The sequence below is a fragment of the Carassius auratus genome, chromosome 45 (genome assembly GCF_003368295.1).
Source record: "Carassius auratus strain Wakin chromosome 45, ASM336829v1, whole genome shotgun sequence".
Taxonomy (NCBI): Eukaryota; Metazoa; Chordata; class Actinopteri; order Cypriniformes; family Cyprinidae; genus Carassius; species Carassius auratus.
Window position 1 is genome coordinate 12886961 of NC_039287.1, and position 21702 is coordinate 12908662.

At 36.0% G+C, this 21702-nt stretch overlaps 1 long non-coding RNA gene across 1 annotated transcript in view; it reads right to left on the minus strand.

Moving 5' to 3' along the window:
- The window catches only part of LOC113063316 (uncharacterized), a 102340-nt gene that overhangs the window by 31256 nt on the left and 49382 nt on the right, over window positions 1-21702 (minus strand). The window contains exon 4 of the long non-coding RNA XR_003278660.1: window positions 18277-18535. This is a non-coding gene — a long non-coding RNA (uncharacterized LOC113063316). The remainder of the gene's footprint in view (window positions 1-18276; window positions 18536-21702) is intronic.

Sequence of the window (21702 nt, forward strand, 5' to 3'; positions counted from 1 at the left end):
GTATTTGAGATCAAAAACAATTGACATTACTTTAAGCGTAATCTTAATTAAAAGTTTATGATAGAAAACAAGTGTTTAAGTAAACTGTAAAAAAAAAAAACGTTTTAATTTCTTTGTTTACAGATGTTAAAATATGAGTAAATATGAGTAAATATGAGTAAAATATGATTGAAACAGCTCACTCTGTTATCTGCTGTGAGTGTTGTTAACATTCTTAAATTCTTACATTTAATCAGCGAATTAGATAAATAAGACATTTGTGCTGTTCCAAGCCAATGAAATCAGTATTAACAAAATTAATCTTTGCAATCCAGATATAAGCTGCACCTGAAATGGCATTTAGATGTATTTACACTGTTTAATGCAGAACATTAAGTAACCTGCCATTACAAATGCATAAATAATGTTTTGATATATTAAACATAAAACACTGAATAATGATATTTGGAATGACTTAAAAAAATGAAGAGATATTTTAAATGTGAAATAAAAACCGCCAGTAGATGGAAGCAAGTCACTGCTAATAAGTGAGTCATTGCAATCAAACAAAATAACTGAAACGTTTGATTAATTGAGGAACGAAACACCTTCATGTCAATATCACATTTGTATACAGGTGCATCTCAATAAATTAGAATGTCATGGAAAAGTCATTTCAGTAATTCAACTCAAATTGTGAAACTCGTGTATTAAATAAATTCAATGCACACAGACTGTTAGAATATGGGTTATAGAAAGGGTCTCTCAGTTTGGTTCACTAGGCTACACAATTATGGGGAAGACTGCTGATCTGACAGTTGTCCAGAATACAATCATTGACACCCTTCACAAGGAGGGTAAGCCACAAACATTAATTGCCAAAAGCAGCTGGCCGTTCACGGAGTGCTGTATCCAAACATGTTAACAGAAAGTTGAGTGGAAGGAAAACGTTTTTAAGAAAAATATGCACAACCAACCGAGAGAACCGCAGCCTTATGAGGATTGTCAAGCAAAATTGATTCAAGAATTTGAGTGAACTTCACAAGGAATGGCCTGAAATAGCTTAAAATATGTTACTTAACTATATCATAATTATCTAACTAAACATTTAGAATTTTTACCTCAGTGGGCCCAATCATACACCCGGCACAATGCGAAGTAAGACACAGCGCAAGTGTGTTTGCTAGTTTCAGTCCGGCACCATTCGCATTTTTCCATCCAGCGCCACGTCGTTCAATTAGCAAATGCATTTGCGCTCATTTTTGCGCCCATGGGCGTGCTGGTCTAAAAAAGAGGTGTGTTCAGGCGCATTGCTATTTTAATGAGCTGAAAATAGACTGCGCCATAGACCAGCTCAAACCTGGTCTAAAGTCTGGCGCAATGTTTTTTCTTTGTTATTTAAAGAGCGTACATGCTGCTTATTAAACACAGGGATGCACTGCAGCACACAAACATGCTTAATATTAATTTATATATATAAATGCCTACATGTCATAATGGATAGTCATCACATGTATCAGAATTAGGCTATTTGCTCACAACACGAGCAGCTCCGTTTCATCTCGGAGACACGTTCTGTCTTTGCACTTGCCAAATTCCGCCGCGTAAATAGCAAATCCGTCATGGCACGAGCGCCACTGGCTCTTAAAGGGAATGGAAGATGAGACTCTGGTTGCATCCGAAAACTTAGGCAGGTGACTTGTTGCCTTGCTGTCTAATCAGTCAATGACTTTGCAGGCAGCGTTTTTGCCTGAAGGCACCTCATGAAACGTATTTCGGACAGGATTCTGAGGTGGAGTAATGCTTTAATGATCTACAGCAAAATATAGAGAGCTTTGGTGATAACTGAGTGGATATTTCATTACTGGTATATTATTTTCTCGCTATAAATTACATAAAATGTGGAAAAGGTTGTTCAGTAACATACATTTAAACACAAACTGACCACCGACCGCAACTTTCAGACGCCATCTTTATTGTTTGGCTTAACTCTCACAGAATGGAATGCACTGGATTGTGGGATATCGAAGGCATCCTTCGATCTTGGGCTTTGTTGTAAAGTTATAAATCTAAATTGTTTAATAAATAAAGAATCAAAAAAAAAAAAAAAAAATTGGCCAGGCATCTCAGGAGACAGGAAATGAAGCTGACATTGATTTCGGACGTGCCTTGATGCCTTCCTACCTTGGAATGCGACATCCGAAAGCAGCCTTTTTCAGTTTTCGGATGCAGCATCTGTTTGGTTATTGCACATTACGCCCGAAAAACTCCCATTACTCATTAAGAGGATAGGGACAACCCGTTTAGACCAGATGTTTTAGCGGTAATGTGACCAAAAATATTTAAGACCCATCGAATCTGAATTTTAAGACATTAAGACTTTTTATAAGGCCTTGTATTTGGAAAACGTTAAGACGTTGAGTTGTGAGTTTCTTTTTATTAATAATGCAAAATGATTTAACCTTTTAATAATGAACTGTCGATCTGAGACCCTCACTGTTATTAAATCTCTTGTGTGCCCACGTTTAAAAACAAAAAGCAACACATGTTTTAAATCACCGAATTAATTGCGATTCAAAAATCTCACTAAGAGTATTTAAATTCGTAATTAATGTTGTTATATCGCGCAGCCCTGGACTGAACTGTCTGAGTGTGTATGTCATTGAACCACAAATTCAGCTGAAGCCAATGACTTTGTGCGACCCACAGTTTTAAAACCCGATCTAGATGACCATTTTCTTCAACTAATGCTGACTTAAAGTTAATCTTTATAAAAACGAATAATTTAATAACACTCTTAGATGTAATCTTTAGCAAATATAAGAATTAATTTTCATTTTTCATACAAGTGCACCAGTGCATTTCATTTTAATTTGAGGTGTTTTGCATTATTATTTATTTAGGACAAAGCTGTACAGAATTTTAATATTGGTAATTTTTCCATTTTTGCAGTAACATGAATTTATTTATTGGCTTATCAATATTAGCCGGAATTTTTATATAACGGCATTCTTAATGGAAATGTTACTTATATTATATTAGCGAAATTATATAACAGCCACCAAACACAGCAGAGGATCTAAAGCACAGAATCATTTTGTTTTAGAATAATATGAAAAAGACTGAAACATTGTGAGAATGTTAGTTTTGAGATTTATGATTGAAAACACAGTATGAAACTCGAGTTGGCACACTGCTGACCTATTTGAAGACATTACCGCAGCACACATCAGTAAAGTGTGTGTACGTGTTTAATCAGACATGATGTACTAATTAGCCAATGAGGTCTGTGAAGTGAGTGTGTGTAATGGGATCTGAGGCCAGAACCTCTGGCTTGGCTCTGACCGTGATATACATGAGTGAAACTTGAACTGTGCTTGCGTTTTTATAAGCGATATGTGTGCATATTAAAGTGTATGCTGTGATGACCTCTGGTAGCTCAAATTATATACAACAAAATAATATTCTATAATAAATAATATTTTATTAATAAAATAAATATACATTCCTAATATAGATGTTAAGTGTGTGTGTGTGTGTGTGTTCTGAAGTAAAACAAAGAAATCAGAATTTCACAGGGCTGTTCTGTAGGATGAGAACAGTGATCCAGCATGAAATTCTGCTTCGCTGCCAAACCAAACCACACACAAACCCTCAGTCCACATGAGATGGACCCTTGAGCATGAGTGTTTCGTGAGTGTGTGTGTGTGTGTGTTTGAATGTATTAACATATTTGTTAGTCATGTGACACTGACATATCGATCTACTAAAGTCCAAATGAACATACTATATATCCACAATAGTATTTAAAAGACAACAACTCATATGCACTCATTCGACTGAAACCAGGAGTATCCAGGAGAATTTATCCACCAAGATTTACAATATTACTGTTTTTGATCAAATAAACCCAGCCATGGTGATCACAATAGATTTTTAAAAAAAAATATTAAAAACTCTTACTAACTCTACTAAACTTTTGAAAGGTAGTGTATAAAAAAAACAAAACAAAGACAGATGACACCTTGTAACTTGAAGGTGAACTTATCTAACTAATCAAACTGTATTTTGCAGCAGTGTGAGTACTCAATCCTCCATGCTTTTCATCATCCTCTAAAACGTTTATTGCACTTATGTGCACAAACTTCACTTCACAAACCCAGGAAAAACAGGATCCATCTCACCTCAGGTAAGTGCGTTTCTCATAAACACTATTCTCTCCAATTTTTCAGACTGGGGTGAGAGAGACCTACACCAAATGGGTGAAATACCATTTCCTGTTTAAAGATCATTTACTGCACACAACGTCTGAGAATGCACAACAATCCATATCATTTCAGTCTCTGCATAATATATTGGGGAAAAATTCAGAGAAGTCAAAAACGGGAACTAATTGGCTTCTTTTATTTACATTTTTTCCATAAATATGGCATCAGCAATCAGCACTCCAACACACACCATGAGTTATTACAGAAACAAAAGTATTGAATTAAGCCTCATACAAGTGTTTGTCAAATCAATGGGGAGTTTTACAAGGAGAGTTGGTGGTAAATCTTTATGGTGCAGGAGACACACATTCCACAGGAGGGAGATAGAAAAATGGAAAGAGCAGATGAAAATAAGAGGGCAACCACAAGATCTATTTTCTTGGGAAAATGTGTGAAAATGCCTTTGTGAGCATCAGCAGCACATAGCAGATGAATCATGGAGCCTCAGCAGCATATTCAGACGGGAGTCATTAATTCATGAGCATGGGGAGGACAAACAGAGACCCATGCATGAGGCCTGATTCATGAAAAGACATGATTCAACCTTGATCTTTCCTCCATGTGTGAATATGTTTGAGAGAATCGAAGAAACATAATGAGTATGTACGTTCATGGCTATGCAAATTGAATGATATAGGCCTCAATGTTACATAATAACAGAGTCAAATACGGTGCATTTAACATATTTCACTCAAAGATTTAAATTATGTCAGCATTTACTCACCATCACCCTCATTCCAAACCTGTATTACTTACTTTCTTCTGTGGAATGAGCCATTTCTCCATGTGAAATATTGTTACAATTTTAAATAACTATTTCTATTCTAATATATTTTAAAATGTAGTGTATTTTCAGCAGCCATTATTACTCCAGTCTTCAATGTCACAAAAATCATCATATGTTTTTTGGAAACCATGAGTCTTTGATGAATAGAAAGTTCAAAAGAACAGCATTTATTTGAAATAGAAATATTTTGTAACCCTAATGCCACTTTTAATCAGTTGCATTCTTGCTGAAGGAAAGTATTAATAAAAAGTCCTGTGTTCTGTAACACACACTTCTGTTTGTGCATAAAGCATGGCATATATGATGATCGGATGGGCTGCTCTGCTAAATGCAAGTGTGAAACTTTCAAATTTCAAAACCTAACCCCCCGCCCACCCTCCCCCCCCAAAAAATAAAAAAAATAAAAACACACTAAGTGTTTAAACTGCAGCCTGAGGTTGGTCAGGTTTAGTGAAGTGGGTAGAATGCACACACTCATCCTGTGAAAGTGGTTCTACTGAGAGTACTGGACGATAGAGGTCCGTGTCCCAGACTGTGCTGCCGGAAAGATTCAGGATAAAGATCTGAACAGCGGATGTGTATTCTAGATTCTGTTAGTGTGCTGAATGAAAACACACATTATTACTTTTATTCAATAAGGGTGCATCAAACTGACAATAAAGACATTTATAGCATTACAAAATTCTTTAAATAAATGCTGTTCCTTTTTAACTTCTTATTTATTAAGTTCTCAAAAAATGTTTCAGGGTTTCACAAAATTGATTTGTTCATATGGAGATATACAAATATGAAAAGAACAGAAAGGCTAATTTGAAAGCATGAACTGCAAGAGTTTGTATGCAATAATCGATTATCAAATGCCACAATCGATGCATTAAGTTTATATTCTCAAATTATGCATCAATGCATTTAGCTCCTAAACAGTTATGCTGCTTTTATGTTCCATGTCACACTATACAGTAAATATTGGTATCACACCATTTCAGTTTTTTTCTACAGTAGTGCAACCATTTACAGTAATCTTAAAAAGTGTGTCTTGTGTGTTTTGCTTCTTTAGCGATGCAGTATTTCGAGGGGCCCTGCGTGGACACCTGAGCTGTAAATGTGTAAGAAACACAGGACTGTGAATGTGTGTGTGTGTGTTAGGGATGTAATGATTACCAGTTTATGATAAAAATTCCCTGTGGTTAGAATTAATGTTTCATCTTTTAATTATCATTCAAACCGTATTCGATGACCACGATTTGAACAACTCGTGATAAATAAATACTGTCCAGCATAAAGCAGAGTTTTCAGTAACAGTCTCACTTGCACACAGCATAGTTTCGTTTTGAGTGAAAACAGGCTGGAAAAGCTGGGAGGTTTTAAAAGAGTGCTAAGGGAATTATACAAATTAATACATTAATTAATTAATTATATGAATGTACCTCTGAAGGTTCTCACTGTCTTCAGAAACTTCGGATTCGATGGCATTTTGTTTTCATCTTTGCTCCATGTAGCGATGCGGTTTTGTCCACGGAGGTTACGGGAAACAGCTGTAATTCAGCTTTTCCATAAGCGCCACCTGCTGTCAGAGAGTGGATTTACCAAGACTTATATTTCAGTCTGTGTGCAGCTTCTGTCTGGCCAAAAACTTAACAAATTTGCATGCACTGCTGTAAATTTTGACCGGTTGATGTAAACAAGCTTATGTGGATTCTACAGTTTTAAACAATACAGGTAAGTTATCTAGAATTATTTATGGAGCAGATAAAATAAATATAATCATTTATTAAGCAAATATCATTTTGACATATCTTTATTTAAAGGCTGAAATGTGAGGTTTACCCTTTTATTAAACTTTTTTAAAAGCTTTATTTGAACATTTACATTAGATATCTCAACATGCTATTAAACTGTTGTCAGTCAAGTTGTCATTTAAAGTCCAGACATCATTGGTAATGTTAACGGTTAAGTAATTATGCAAACAAAAAGTCATCTTATTTGTTGTTTGTTGATTTTTAAATATAAAACTTAGTGAAGTGATTTATGTGTCGGTAGTTTTTTAACATCTCCAGCACATTTTAACAATACCGTGATTAAATAACCTGATAATATAACATTTTCGTTGCATCCCTAGTGTGTGTCAAAGAGGACAGAAAAATAAAAAAAAATTATAACTACAAGCAAGCATGTGTATGTTTATTCTGGAGTTCAACAGTCCAACAGGAAATAAGAAAAATGGATGGTGAGCACAAAAGAGTTGTAATCAGGAAAAGTGGAGAAGCAGAAAAGCTGTGGATTAGTGAGTTAAGTGTGTGTGAGAGAGAGAGAGAGAGAGAGAGAGAGAGAGAGACAGAGAGAGAGGAGGATGCAAGATGGAAGTAATGAGAAGCATATTTTGCAGGCTGAGGAGGTAGAGAGGATGAGGTGGATGCATGGCTGGATTAGGGAGCTTTAAGAACACAGAGGAAATTAAAAAATGAGCTCAAAATAGAGCAAAATAAAACACACAGGTTTCATGCTGGGTATTTTAGTCTATCCTGGTGGAGCAGAGGTCACAGGGTAAACTATATGTGATGTCTGTGATGATGGAAGAAAATGGTGGGAAGGAGAACATTAAAGCTGTGGAGGACTATATTGTGGTTCCTAAGGTGTTCTGGGTGATTAGTGAAGTGATAAGATATGAGAGGAGAAAGGTGAAAAATGTACCTGGCTATGAACTTGCACAACTGGAAGTGCAAGCGTAACACAAATGTCTCGCAGCTATACTTTAAAAAGACATCCAGAAGACAAAGAAGTCTGTATGTATGTGGAGACATACATACTATCAGAGCTGAAGTGGTGAACTCACACACATGGCTCTTGATGGAAAGCAGCTCTGTGCATCAAAGGGCGAAGATGTGTGTGTGAGAGTGTGTGTCAGGAGCATGAAGAAGACAAGGCAGTGGACCACTTTTTGCTCAAGATAAGAATGAAAGATATTGTGAAACTAAATAAAAAGTCAGGAAGAGAGGAAACTAGGGAAAGATAGAGAGCTGGAGAACAGGAAAAATTCACATTAAGTATGTGTTCACCAGAATGAGGTAGAACAGGCCTCTAACATAGATATGAAACACCATTAAATGACCACATAAATCAAGAGTATATCAATCATTATAAATGAGAGGGACATGTTTCTACATCCATACCCATCATCCATTACCCATGAGAAGTTCACACACACTTTTCAGAAAATTGGGGGAAACCATGAGGAGGAAAAAAAATCAAGAAACAGCAATAAATTAGCCGGAAAATGGACAAATCATCATCCCTTAAATAATTATTACAATCATATGTGATGCAAAAAATATTTCTTTTTTTTTAAATTAAATAAAGAATCAGTCCCATTTTTTTTTGGCACAATATACCATTAATTTTTACAAATGTATTTATGCCTTTTGATTTTCTTTATATTGTATATTTATTTGTGCTGCTCATTTCCACAGTTTTTACATTTAGATTACCTTTGCTATAAAGTTAATATATAAAAAAAACTAATTAATATCAGTTTAATATAATATTTAGCTAAATAAATATACATTTTTAATGCTGTACATAATAATATTGTGAAACCTAAATCCATTTGTAGCACTTCAAATAATTCATTTAAACTTTAAAGGGGTAATATGATGTTGCTAAAAAGAACATTATTTTCTGTATTTGGTGTAACGAGTGTTTCAGATTATGATACCAACACATATGATGTGGCAATTAACAGCTAAATACTAATCAACCAGTGAATTTTAATAACTAATCATTAACCGTCAATACACAATTACAGACATCATCAAGAACTCAAACAAAGTTAAAGAATATAAGTCAAGAAGGATCAAAAAGAAAGAGGAAAGAGCTAATGGTAGAAGCAGAACCTGGGAGAAATTAGAAAAGAGAGGGGTATCAGCCCCTGCAGAGAAACAAAGAAAGATAGGAAGAAGGAGATAACAATAAAACTTGAGAAAGGAAATACAGGGTTAGCATGGTGGAGAGAAGAGCAGAATATAGAGGCCGTTCCCCCTGGCTCAGGCCTTGATTAACACCAGACCTCCAAACAGGAAATGACCCGGCCAACGTCAAGCAACAGGAGGCCTTCCATCTGGAGCCCAGTGCTGCGTAAGACTCGAACACACACATCGGAACGACAAGAACAAAAGAGCGATAAAAACCAACACTGATCTTACCGAAACCAAAAATGATTAAGACATCTCACCATTTTCACTGCTAATTCCACTCATTACAGCAGTATGTGAAATAATCTATTCAATCCCACAAGCAGAGAGACAAAAGAGGCAATGTAAATAGTATCATTTGAAGAGGCTTATAGTTTCTGCTACTACTCAGTGATTTTAGTAGGGAAAAAACAGCTAAACTAATACATGTCACGAATAATCTTTCCTTATTTAAAATTATATATATATATATATATATATATATATATATATATATATATATATATATATATATATATATATATATATATATATATATATATATATAATAAAAATAATAATAATTCAAACAAAAACAAAACACCACAACGCAACACAAAAAATGTACAAAATAAAACAAAGGAAAAAAGGAACACAAGAATAGCAAAGCACAGCACAGCAAAGGGCAAAAATAATAATAATAATAATTATATATTAGAGGCATAAAAATGCACTCAAGAAGATGCAAGTATTTTGGAAACTGAAAGCACAATAGTTGACATGCAGAGAGATGGAGAGAGGACGGGAGGGAAAAAAGTTGCATCTCTGCAGTGACCCAGACAGAGACAGACATGCTGAAGCGTGTGTTAAGGGCAAGCAGGACAGACCCCAAGAGAGGACAAACGGAGGGAGAGAGTGCCGGTTGGATTGTGAATGATTAATCTCAACTGTTCCCAAAGGAGTGATATGACCAGAGAGAATGTGGACGTGTGTTTGGCTGTGTGTGAGACGGCAGGGACTGTCCCCTCGCTCGTGTTTGTACGAGTACGAGTGACCCCTGTGGCTATGATTACTGTTTAAAGCCTCTTTATGAGCTGCAGGGTTTCCTGCACAAATAAGTGCTAACTACATTTATTAGACTTTTACTTCCTTCATGAACATACAGTACACACACACAGAGTTAAACCGTTACTGAAATATCCTGCAGGCAAATTGTGACTGGATGATATGAGTGGTGAAATCCTCCAATCAAGTAGGCTGTTCTGGTTGTGCTTCCTGTCCTTGAGCTAAGTGAGGAGTATTTCATTTTCTTTAATTAAAGAAGAGATTTTTAATTTCCCTCAAATTAAAGCATGACTGTTCATTTCCTCTGCAGAAACCAGTTTGTACAAATACTGCTGTCATATATCACACACACACACACACACACACACACACGCACACACACACACACACACACACACACACACACACGCTACAGTGAGGGGGTCATGGGGTAAAAGATCTCTTTGTCTCAAAGCACACTCAGTAATAAGTAGGAGTGTCTCCACATGTACATCAACATAATTTTGCTTGCCACGACCTGGGCCACTATAATACAGACATGATTCTGCAGGCAACTATAGTAGACACAAACAGTATTACAAATGTCATAAAAAAAAAATAAAAAAAATATATATTTACAACATACATTTAAACTATTCAATCAGTTAACAGGCAGCTTTTGAGTATTCCTCAGTTAGGTAAACTGATTAAAATTCTTAATTCTTTAGTAATTCTTTAAGCAAATGTTCAGTAATAAAATAGAAATAGCAACAATTTACAACCAGTAGAACAAATGAGAAGCAAAATAAATAAAAGCAATAAAATTCATTGTACTGCATATTCAGAAATAGTTAAAAAACTAAAAAGTAATCAAATACAAGCAATACCTAGGCATATACATTTTATAATTGCCTTAGTCTTTACTGCATGATAATGAAAAATGAAAAACTGATTTTTTTTTTGGTTAATGTTGCTTTTTTGACTAATGTCAATGGCATTCACACAATTCTGAATGTGTGTGTGTGTGTGTGTGTGTGAGAGAGAACATTTCTCCCTGTCATGTAATATGTGAACACATTGATGTGGATGAAATGTTACTAGTGTGTGTATTCGGATTTCATTTGTATTTGTGAAGGATGAAACACTCCTGGCTAAGAGGATGAAGTAGGATTTAAAAAAAAAATTCTCCAGTATATATGTGCAGTTAAAGAGAGATTATGTACATGAGTTTATGTGCTGGGACACATTCAGGTCACGCATGATGCTTCTACATGTACAGGGTCATAAACAGTTGAGCGTGCATACTCCATGTTTACTCCTGCAGGCTTTGACAGCTTTCCAAAATGTGTCTGCGTGTAATTATGAATTACACATCTGTGCATTTATAAGTGAATTAATAGCTCTGCTGACAGATACAGTACTTTGTTTCTCTGCCTTCTCATAACATATAGATAAAGTTGCCACATATCTAGAAGATCATTCATAATGAATGATAAATAAATAATATTACTGTAAATGGTCACAAAAGCTAAACTTTATTAGATTAAATTCTATCAGAAATTGATAGGCCAGTAATTACTTAAATGTTATGGTCATATACAATAAAATAACCAATAATATAGCTGATATTAAAATTCAGTATTATTTGTTGTAAATAAGTTTGTAAAAAAAAATTAAATGCTGGATGTAGATGATGATTTTAAAAGTGGATGTAGTCATGACAATAGAGTATGAAAACATATTCATTCTGCGATTTTCTAAAGATTACAAGATAATGGTAAAATAATTATTTTTTTACAGTTATTCGTTAAGTTGATAAATTAAATTACATTTCCTTCAAGTATTGGTATTATTGGTATTTTTTTTTTTTTTTTGTTGCATTTCTGGCCTTTTTTTACATATTTGTTACCAGTTTGGTGAGGAAGGTAAGGGTCAGAAGTAAACACATAAAAACTGACCATTTTTAATCACTTTCTTAAAATTTTCTATCAAGTGGCACTCTTGTGCAAAGGCAAAATATGTCTTTATAATCTTTAATCCAAATGTAACACATTGCTCCATCTCTGAATAAGCTTTCTTTTTCATGCTGTAAGTCTTATTATTTTTCAGCACCTCCCTTCAACCACCTGTTAGAGACCCCTTTTCATAATCCAAAGAGTTCTCAATGAAATCACTTAAAATAAAATATCCTGTATCACTGGGAAATAACTACATGGGCAGCTACCACTTCTTTGTGCTGAATTTAAAACCTTGACGTGGCCAGCAGACATTAATATGATTCAACATCACAAATCATAAACCATAACAAAGAACAGATGCTTTTCTATTTCTATTTCTCTCACTGTTCAAAGCACCAAGCCATTTAAAAATCAGGTCAGTGAATCATGTGCAATCAATCAGCTCCTAATTCAGACAATACTGCTCTATGAACAGTCTTCAACATTTTATTTATTGATGGGGCTCGTCCAGTTCTATAAACAGACACAGTAGCAGACCATCGCACCGTTTTCAGAAAATGAACACTTCCGCAAATTACATTCCATGTTTCATACAAAACTATGACCATCCGATTACATTTGCCTTTTCAGACCAGAAGTGAGCCACTTTATCCAATGATATTTATTGTTTCGTGATAGTTCAGGTATCACATGTGGAGTATAACTGCACTAAATAACTTGTTTCCTATGATCTAAGACTGAAATGGAAACATTTTCCTAGTTAAACACACTTGTGCTTTAATTAAAAGCAGAGACAACCCCCCCCCCAGGTTACTGACAACAATTAGAGCCAGATTTAGATTTAGACACATTTTCATTCACATTCTACAGGAGTGAGAAGAACACTCCTGTCTCGTTTTCTATCCATCCTCAAGTGAATTAATTCCCCTCTCAGTTCTGATCTGCTTCTCAACCTCTCTCTCTCTTTGAAGGAACTTTACAGTCCTCACCTCTGACTCTCCACCCGCTGTTATGTGAAGCCACAAGGCTTCAGTGATGACAGCACTGAACTCCAATAACATCATAATAATATGCTGCAGCAAACACCCCAGCACTGCTGTAGATCAAACTCAGAAGAAACTAAGCAGAGAACGCAATCTCAAGCACAATATGTAATTACACAGAAGGACAGATGGATAAGCAGGAGACCTTTATAGTGAATCAGGTTGTTTGGTTCTAAAAACTATTAATTTATTCATTCGAGGTATTTACTGCACATTTTTTTTTCGAAAGCGTGTAATAGAACGATAGATAGAACGTTAGATAGAACGATAGATAGAACGATAGATAGATAGATAGATAGATAGATAGATAGATAGATAGATAGATAGATAGATAGATTATTGTAATGCTATATTGGGTGGTTGTTCTGCATGCTTAATAAACAAACTCCAGCTGGTCCAAAATGCAGCAGCTAGAGTTCTTACTAGAATCAGGAAATATGAATATATTAGCCCAGTTCTGTCAACACATATCACATTATAGTCCTGCAATTTCAAAACTCTGGCCATTTGATAATAACTAGAATATCAAAATCAACTGCAGATGGCAGACTCCTTTCCTATTTAGCGCCCAAACTCTGGAAAAATCTACCTAGTGTTGTTTGGAATGCAGATACTCTCTGTCAGTTTAAGTAGATTAAAGACCCATCTCTTTAACTTGGAATACACATAATACACTATCACATTTATATAATTCAAATCCTTTAAAGGATTTTTAGGCTGCATTAATTATGTAAACGGGAACCAGGAAGACTTCCCATAACATCCGATGTACTTGTTACATCATAAGAAGAATGGCATCTACGCTAATATTAGTCTCTGTCATTCTTATTCCAAGGTCACCGTAGCCACCAGATTCAGTCTGTATCCAGATCAGATTGTGGATCAGCAAGATGACCTCTACAACCCTTAATGTGAGCAGAGACAGAACCCCTGCGAAGACCTCATCACCTTGACAACCATCAGCACAAGACCTTGAGAACAGATAAGTACTCTTCACTTGTGTTGCAGGCTGAAATTAAACCACAACATGCCCCCAACTGAGCCTGGTTTCTCCCAAGGTTTTTTTCTCCATTTCTGTCACTGATGGAGTTTTGGTTCCTTGCTGCTGTCACCTTTGGCTTGCTTAGTTAGACGCTTGACTGTCTGACTGACTGCAAAGTCACTATTGGCAGAGAGCTGAACTGGATGATGACATCACTGAATCATCAATGAACTGACTTTAGTTGGAAAATGACTTTGTTGTTGTCTTGCATTACTGGCAATCTATTTTCCTGTCTAAAACTGTAAAGCTGCTTTGACACAACCAGTACTGTATAAGGCGCTATACAAATAAAGGTGACTTGCCTTGACTTGACAGAATGATAGATAGAGTAACAGAACAACAGATAGAATGGCAGAACGACAGATAGACAGGCAGAATGATAGGATGATACATAAAATGTTCTAGAACAATAGACAGACAAGATTAGATAGATGACTGGATGATGGATAGATAGATAGATAGATAGAAACATACAGGTGCTAGCCTATATTTATAATATCATCAAAAAGTTGATTCACTAATTCCATTCAAAAAGTGAAACTTGTATATTATATTCATTCATTACACACAGAATGATATATTTCAAATGTTTATTTCTTTTAATTTTGATGATTATAACTGACAACTAATGAAAATACCAAATTCAGTATCTCAGAAAATTTGAATAATACTTAAGACCAATAGAAAGAAAGGATTTTTAGAAATCTTGGCCAACTGAAAAGTATGAACATGAAAAGTATGAGCATGTACAACACTCAATACTTAGTTGGGGCTTCTTTTGTCTGAATTACTGCAGCAATGCGGCGTGGCGTGGAGTCGATCAGTATGTGGCACTGCTCAGGTGTTATGAGAGGCCAGGTTGCTCTGATAGTGGCCTACAGCTCTTCTGCATTGTTGGGTCTGGCATATCGCATCTTCATTTTCCCAATACCCCATAGATTTTCTATGGGGTTATGGTCAGGTGAGTTTGCTGGCCAATTAAGAACAGGGACACCATGGTCCTTAAACCAGGTACTGGAAGCTTTGACACTGTGTGCTGGGGCCAAGTCCTGTTTGAAAATGAAATCTGCATCTCCATAAAGTTGGTCAGGAGCAGGAAGCATGAAGCGCTATAAAACTTCCTGGTATACGGCTGCGTTGACCTTGGACCTCAGAAAACACAGTGGACCAACACAGCAGATGACATGGCACCGCAAACCATCACTGACTGTGGAAACTTTACACTGGACCTCAAGCGACATGGATTGTGTGCCTCTACTCTGGGACCCTGATTTCCAAAGGAAATGCAAAGTTTTCTTTAATCAGAGAACATACTGTAACTTTGGACCACTCAGCAGCAGTCCAGTCCTTTTTGAAGCGAGACACTTCTGATGCTGTCTGTTTTTCAAAAGTGCCTTGACACAAGGAATGCGACAGCTGAAACCCATGTCTTGCATACGTCTGTGCGTAGTGGTTCTTGAAGCACTGACTCCAGCCGCAGTCCACTCTTTGTGAATCTCCCCCACATTTTTGAATGGGTTAAATATATCAGTCTGTGTGTAATGAATGAATATAATATACAAGATTCACTTTTTGAATGAATTAGTTAAATAAACTTTTTGATGATATTCTAATTATATGACCAGCACCTGTAATTTACCCAAGTCAAGCCTAATAGACAGACAGACAGATAAACAAAAAGAGAGTCAGTAAGAATGATAGAATGACAGACTGGGCAGCTGATGTTGGTAAACAGGACAGCACACATAATGAAAGACAGCTGTGAAGGTTACACCAGCACTTACACCATCAGCCTGTCTGTAATTGTGCTACCAGAGACACTCTGTAATCCACATCCCCCAAGGAGGCGAACGCATCTTTGAGTGCATTTTTTAACTTATCTCGCCCCCTGCATATGTTTGTTTGCTCAGGCAGGCTTTTCTGCTGTGTATTTGTGCTGGGGTGTGCGTCCTGTTATTCAAGCTCTCTGTGAGTTTGAGAGAATATGTTTATGTGTGAGTGGGTGAAATTCATTATGACAGTTTGTGGTTCTTTCTCGGCTGATTTTCTGCGGATTTAAAATGAGAGGTTCCCATGCTGACCGTGGCTGAGTTCATGTTAGTGTGTGTGTAAGCGGCTTGTTCCCATAGCGACCAGATTTCAAGCCGAGGCTGCTTTCTATTCTGAACAATTTAACTGAGCTGCATGTCACAATCAATATATATTTCACTGAGCACATGCATAGCACTGGTACAAAAACACCAGCCACAGCTGCACGTTCTTTTATTGTTAAATAATTTGATTGTTACACTGATGATTAAAACACATGGCAGGAGTTTTATCACACGTGCTTCCAGGCACACACGTAAATGTTCATATGCTCAGAAAAACCTACAAATAACTGTCATTGAGCAGTCATTTTGCTGGACACACCTGGTGTGTATTGTTACTGTAATTGGCAGGCCAGTGTTTATATGAAAGAGTCACACGCTTTAAAAGACAGAGAAGGGGAACGAGGTGCACCTCGAAGTTACTGTGGCAAAAGCCAAAGCATTCTTCATTAATGCAAGAGACGAAAAGAGCAAGGAAAAGAAAGTTCATATTAATTTTAATATGATATTTAATATTCATTTTTAATGCATAAAATGTTGTAATAGAGCCCAAACATTCTTTATTAATGCAAGAAAACACAGACAAGAATGAAAGAGGAGAGAAAAAGTTAGAAAACATGCATACTCATATATACTCAAGTTACAACATATTTTCCGTCAATCGCAATGCTGTAACAAGCCAGGCTGTTCGTTTCAGAACCCCACAGGTACGGAAACATTCATAAACTTAAAAACCCTGATTCCAACCACACTGACACACACACAGATTTGAAACAACACAGTAAAGATGGAGGACCACATGCCAGCCTATTACACGCTTTCGAAGGCCATGTGATGGCGACTCTCTCAGGGTGTGTCCACCGGCCTAATAGGCACTTTGAATTTCATTTTAGTACGACATCGAATCATCACAGGAGTAAAACAAGCTTATATACACACACTTACACACACAAAAACAAAGCTGAGCCCTCATGGTTGGAAAAGTTGAACTTGTAGTCATGTTTCAAAAGTTGCACCGCACACACTCTTTTCAGAAACCTCCGTGTAGCCTTGAATACACAACGTTATGTAGGCGGCAAGCAATAATGAATAAGAAACTAAAGCTTGGGAATGAGTTGGTTTGAAGTGCAGTGAGTGTACAGAGTTCATTCCTGCAGTCACAAATCAAGGCGAATCAGGTTTACAGGCTCTCATATGGGCCACAGATTCAGATGGCTTCCATCAGCTGTCACCAAACTGAGGGAGAGAGCATGAAAAAAAAATAGAGAAAAGGGAAAGGAGAGAGTTTGGGGAAAAGGTAAATCAAAGCATTGAATCTTTGAAGCATTGAGTGGATTCCACACATATCATGGATTGCAAAGAAAAAATATGATCATTAATAAACTTTCACTTCATTCTATACTGAAAAGCACTGATAAATAATATCTTGGTGAAACAAAACTTTACCAAATATTTATAATTTATGTTTTTAATACAGCTTTTACAAGCCCAAATTTTTTAGAAGCCATTTTTTCAGTTTTAAATGAGTGTTAGTTGATTGCATAGTTAAACTTAAAAATCTCAAAACAATCTTGGTACCAATGGTATAGGACCCATTATAGGACAGTACATTTAGATGTACATATACACACTCTCATGCAAAATTATAATAAAATAATTAGCAAAATGTTGCATGTCACACCTCAGGACATGCCCAGAGGTTGTACTAGCCATGTGTACAGTATATGTGTGTCCTAGAGTGATTCCAACTTATAGTGGTTGAGTGAATGGTGCTGGTTTTGAGTCTCATTACAGGCGAGCAGTGCTGTTTCCTGTTCCACTGATGTACAGTATGTAGTTGTGAAGTGGAGAGGTCAGAGCAGCTGTTCAGCGGTTGTGCTGGTGGTTGTTTTAATGTTGTTTAAATGTTTCAGCACTGATCACTAGTGTGTTGCACAGAGATTGGTCATGACAGCTTCATTACAAGTCACTCAATGATGTGGAAACTTAGTGACAATAACAGCATGTGATCTACCCTTTCCCATCAATCTACAGCTGACTGGCTGAGTTGTCTATACACATTCCTGCTTTATTATAAGGGTACTTGGGATCACTTTGAACTAGTACTCCACCACTTACCTGTGATCTCCTGCAGCAGAGGGCTTAACGAGGTCTGCCAGGTGAGTCAGAGTGTCAAAGCACCAATCAACTCTTTTTCCTCCTTCGCAACATGTTTTTCCTCCTCAACACCTCCCAGACATGCTTCCTGGGCCATAGAGTACACATAAACCAGCAGCACCAGAAGATCATCCACACTCAGCTCACCAGGGCCTGAACTAGACTTTATGAGGGGAAGAATCTATTTCAGAACCTCTTCCAGGTCCGAGTCCCCCAAGACCTGCAGAACAGAGATAAGACATTCATCAGCACTATTAAAGACTATTCAAAATATAGCATCATATCTATCAAACTACAGCTGAGACATTTATCCAATAGGAATTATAAAGTTCTGCTATAGTTATTTACATGACATGATCAATCATTATGTCAGAGTCCTCCACCGCAGTCTTTTCCACTTCTACATATGTTAAATTCTTTAGAAAATCAGGTCTAAAGGGAGCAATTAATCATTCTGACCATGAACTAATATCTAATTCAGTTACTGAGCAAATTTGTGGATGAGATAAAAATATATTTTAAAGGTGAAGTGCGTAAAATTTTTCTTATGTTAAAATATTTTCTCATATCCATACAGAAGCAAGTATAGGTAAGCAATTTGTAGGATGATATCTCTAAAAAAAGTGTACTGACTGATTGTTTTTCTAGATTCTCTTATCAACAGAAAATAAAAACAGCAATTATTTGAAATAGGACATTTTTGTAACATGTAAATTACTTTTACTTTTGACTAATTTAATGCATCCTTGTGGAAAAAGTAATAATATATACATTCCAAAACTCCAAAATGTTTTATAGTAGTGTGTTGATTCTATTCAAATTAATATAATGTGACACATTAAACAATTGCACAATTATTTACTGCATATTATATTTATATTTATTTTAAGTATAATTCAAATAATTTCATCATCATCAGTATCATGCTAACTCCTACATACAGTAGTTGTAGAGGTTTTTAAATGTGCCCCTACATTGGGAAGCTGTGAATGGGAATACTTGAGAGTCCAATATTTATGGTGAAGTGCAGATGGCCCTGAAAAGTTTCCACAAATTATATCTCTGTTATGCCATCTGTCTACAGGAGGTGATATCAGAACAAATACAACTCTGCTCCCTGGAAACTCTGTTGGGAAACACAGCGTGTTTTTGTGTGTTCATGTGAGTCTGAGAATGATTGCGTGCTTGTGTTAAAATGTGTGTGTATTAGAAACCCCCAAAATCAAATAACCTTGAGGATGGATTTTATTTGCGATGAAAAAACGTCCCTATTGAGCTCAGCAGAGCTGTTCTGCCCAAAACAAACACAGTTTCTCTCTCTGGAGAGAGCTGAACTGGCCTTGCTTCACAATCTCATATCTGAAAACTACAAAATCCTCCCTCTGAGCCTGAGAGTACAATGACAACCAAACAATACATTCCAAAGCACTGAAACAACAGTTCACTAGGCCCCTGTGTGTCATCCTTCCTTCTGAACATATGCAAGCCCACCTGAATCATCTTATGAGGCAATCATTATCAGTCAGAAGAGAATAAATGGAGTGTGTTGAAGGTGTTCTTCTGAATTAAATGAAATTCCACACCGTTATCTGCTTTAGTGGATGAGATTCCCCACAGAATTGGGATCTCAGATCAGATTACAATTTAGATTACAAAAAATCAAATCATAAAAATCATAACAAAAAATCTGCTGAGCAATTCAAATTTGAATGTCACTTATAATATCCTTTTTTCTCATGAGAAAACTTCTCTTTGAGAAGTTTTGGACTCTTTTCTGGGGGAACTCGGAAGGAAGTCGAACCCCAGCGGGCTAATTCAGATCTGTGCTCCATGTAACCTCCCGGCCAGACAGTCAGGATATGAAGGTCTCACTCCTTCTCCATTGGACATTATCATTCTAAATCAGGCCTGGAAATGTAGGGAGGACTTTGAGTTGGCAGATCACTCGAATCAGATCGAGTCACACCTGTGATGCTTCAATCCATGACCGAAAGGACATACATTTAAAAAGAAACAGCTCTTTGAGAGGAACCATTGTAAAGCTATAAATTTCCTTTAGGAAAAGAAAACACCCTTGGAGGTTAAAAAATATTTTTTCAACCTCTGCACTTTGGACTTCCACTTGTCCTGCTAATATTTTAGCCCTAATACACATGTACTAACACAAACATTTTTAATTTATATTTTGAATTTGTAGTATAAAAATATAAAATAATATTTTTAAATGTGCCATTTTTAATGTATAATTTGTTAAGTTTATTTCGTATTTTTAAATTATTTTATACATATTATTATTATGTTTTTTTTCATAAAATGCTCTTTTGAAGCAATAATTTTCTATAATATCTGGAAATTATACAGCTATTATAATTACACAGGAAACTCCAAAAATGTACAACAAAATTCACAACCAAATGTGACAGAAATCCAAATGTTTAAGGCATATAATAAAATCGCATGTATATGATAATATACATAAATAAATAAAAAATAAAAAATATTACTTAAAAATGCTTATAGAGGACACTCAATAAGGCAAACCACAGTTCCACAGTTCTCTCATACAGACATTTGGCCAACGGGATCCTTATTGTTGAGCCCTGAGCTGCTTAGTAATTCTTTGCATTATTATTAGATGGGATAGTACTTGGTACAGTTTTTGTTTAGCTTGTTTAAAAGATGATTGGGAGGTGTTTAAAATATATACGTGAACACTTGTCACACACACACACACACACACACTTGTCTGAGTGTAAAGTGTGTATGGTGTTTTTTAAAAGATCTTTTTCTATGTTCAGTGCCGTAATGGTCTGTGTTTGCAGTCTTTAGTGCACCTGACATCTGCATGAGGGTCATGTTCACCTAATTGGGCTGTTCAGTAAAGTGACCTGCTGAGACACAAACACAAGAATGTGAACACACACATGAGAAAAATGCACAGATTTAAAATTTACAGCTGTTGATTTAGTGTTTTGAAATGTTATTTCCTCTAATATAGTGTCCAGGGGTTTTCTTTGAGAAAGTGGAGTAAGAATTAAAGAAAAGTTGAACTAAATTAAACTCTCAGTCCTCAGAGAAACATTATCTCTTTCTACCCAATGCTAACATTAGAAGCCTTCAGTTTAATCAATTCATGAAGTATGCAGAACAATCTGAAAAAACAAATGAGATCTTATCTGAAAGAAGAACTTGGCCATAAAAAACATGGGTTTGGTAACATGGATTCTCAAAAAACTTGGAGACTCCTACTGCATTGCAGTTATGCATTGAAATCAAGTTGCTACTGTAACCATTAGCCACAATTACTGATAAAAAGGGTTACAGTAAAGCTTTTATGGAAGTTGTATCACCACACTGTCGCCACAAATCATGATATTCATTAAGTGC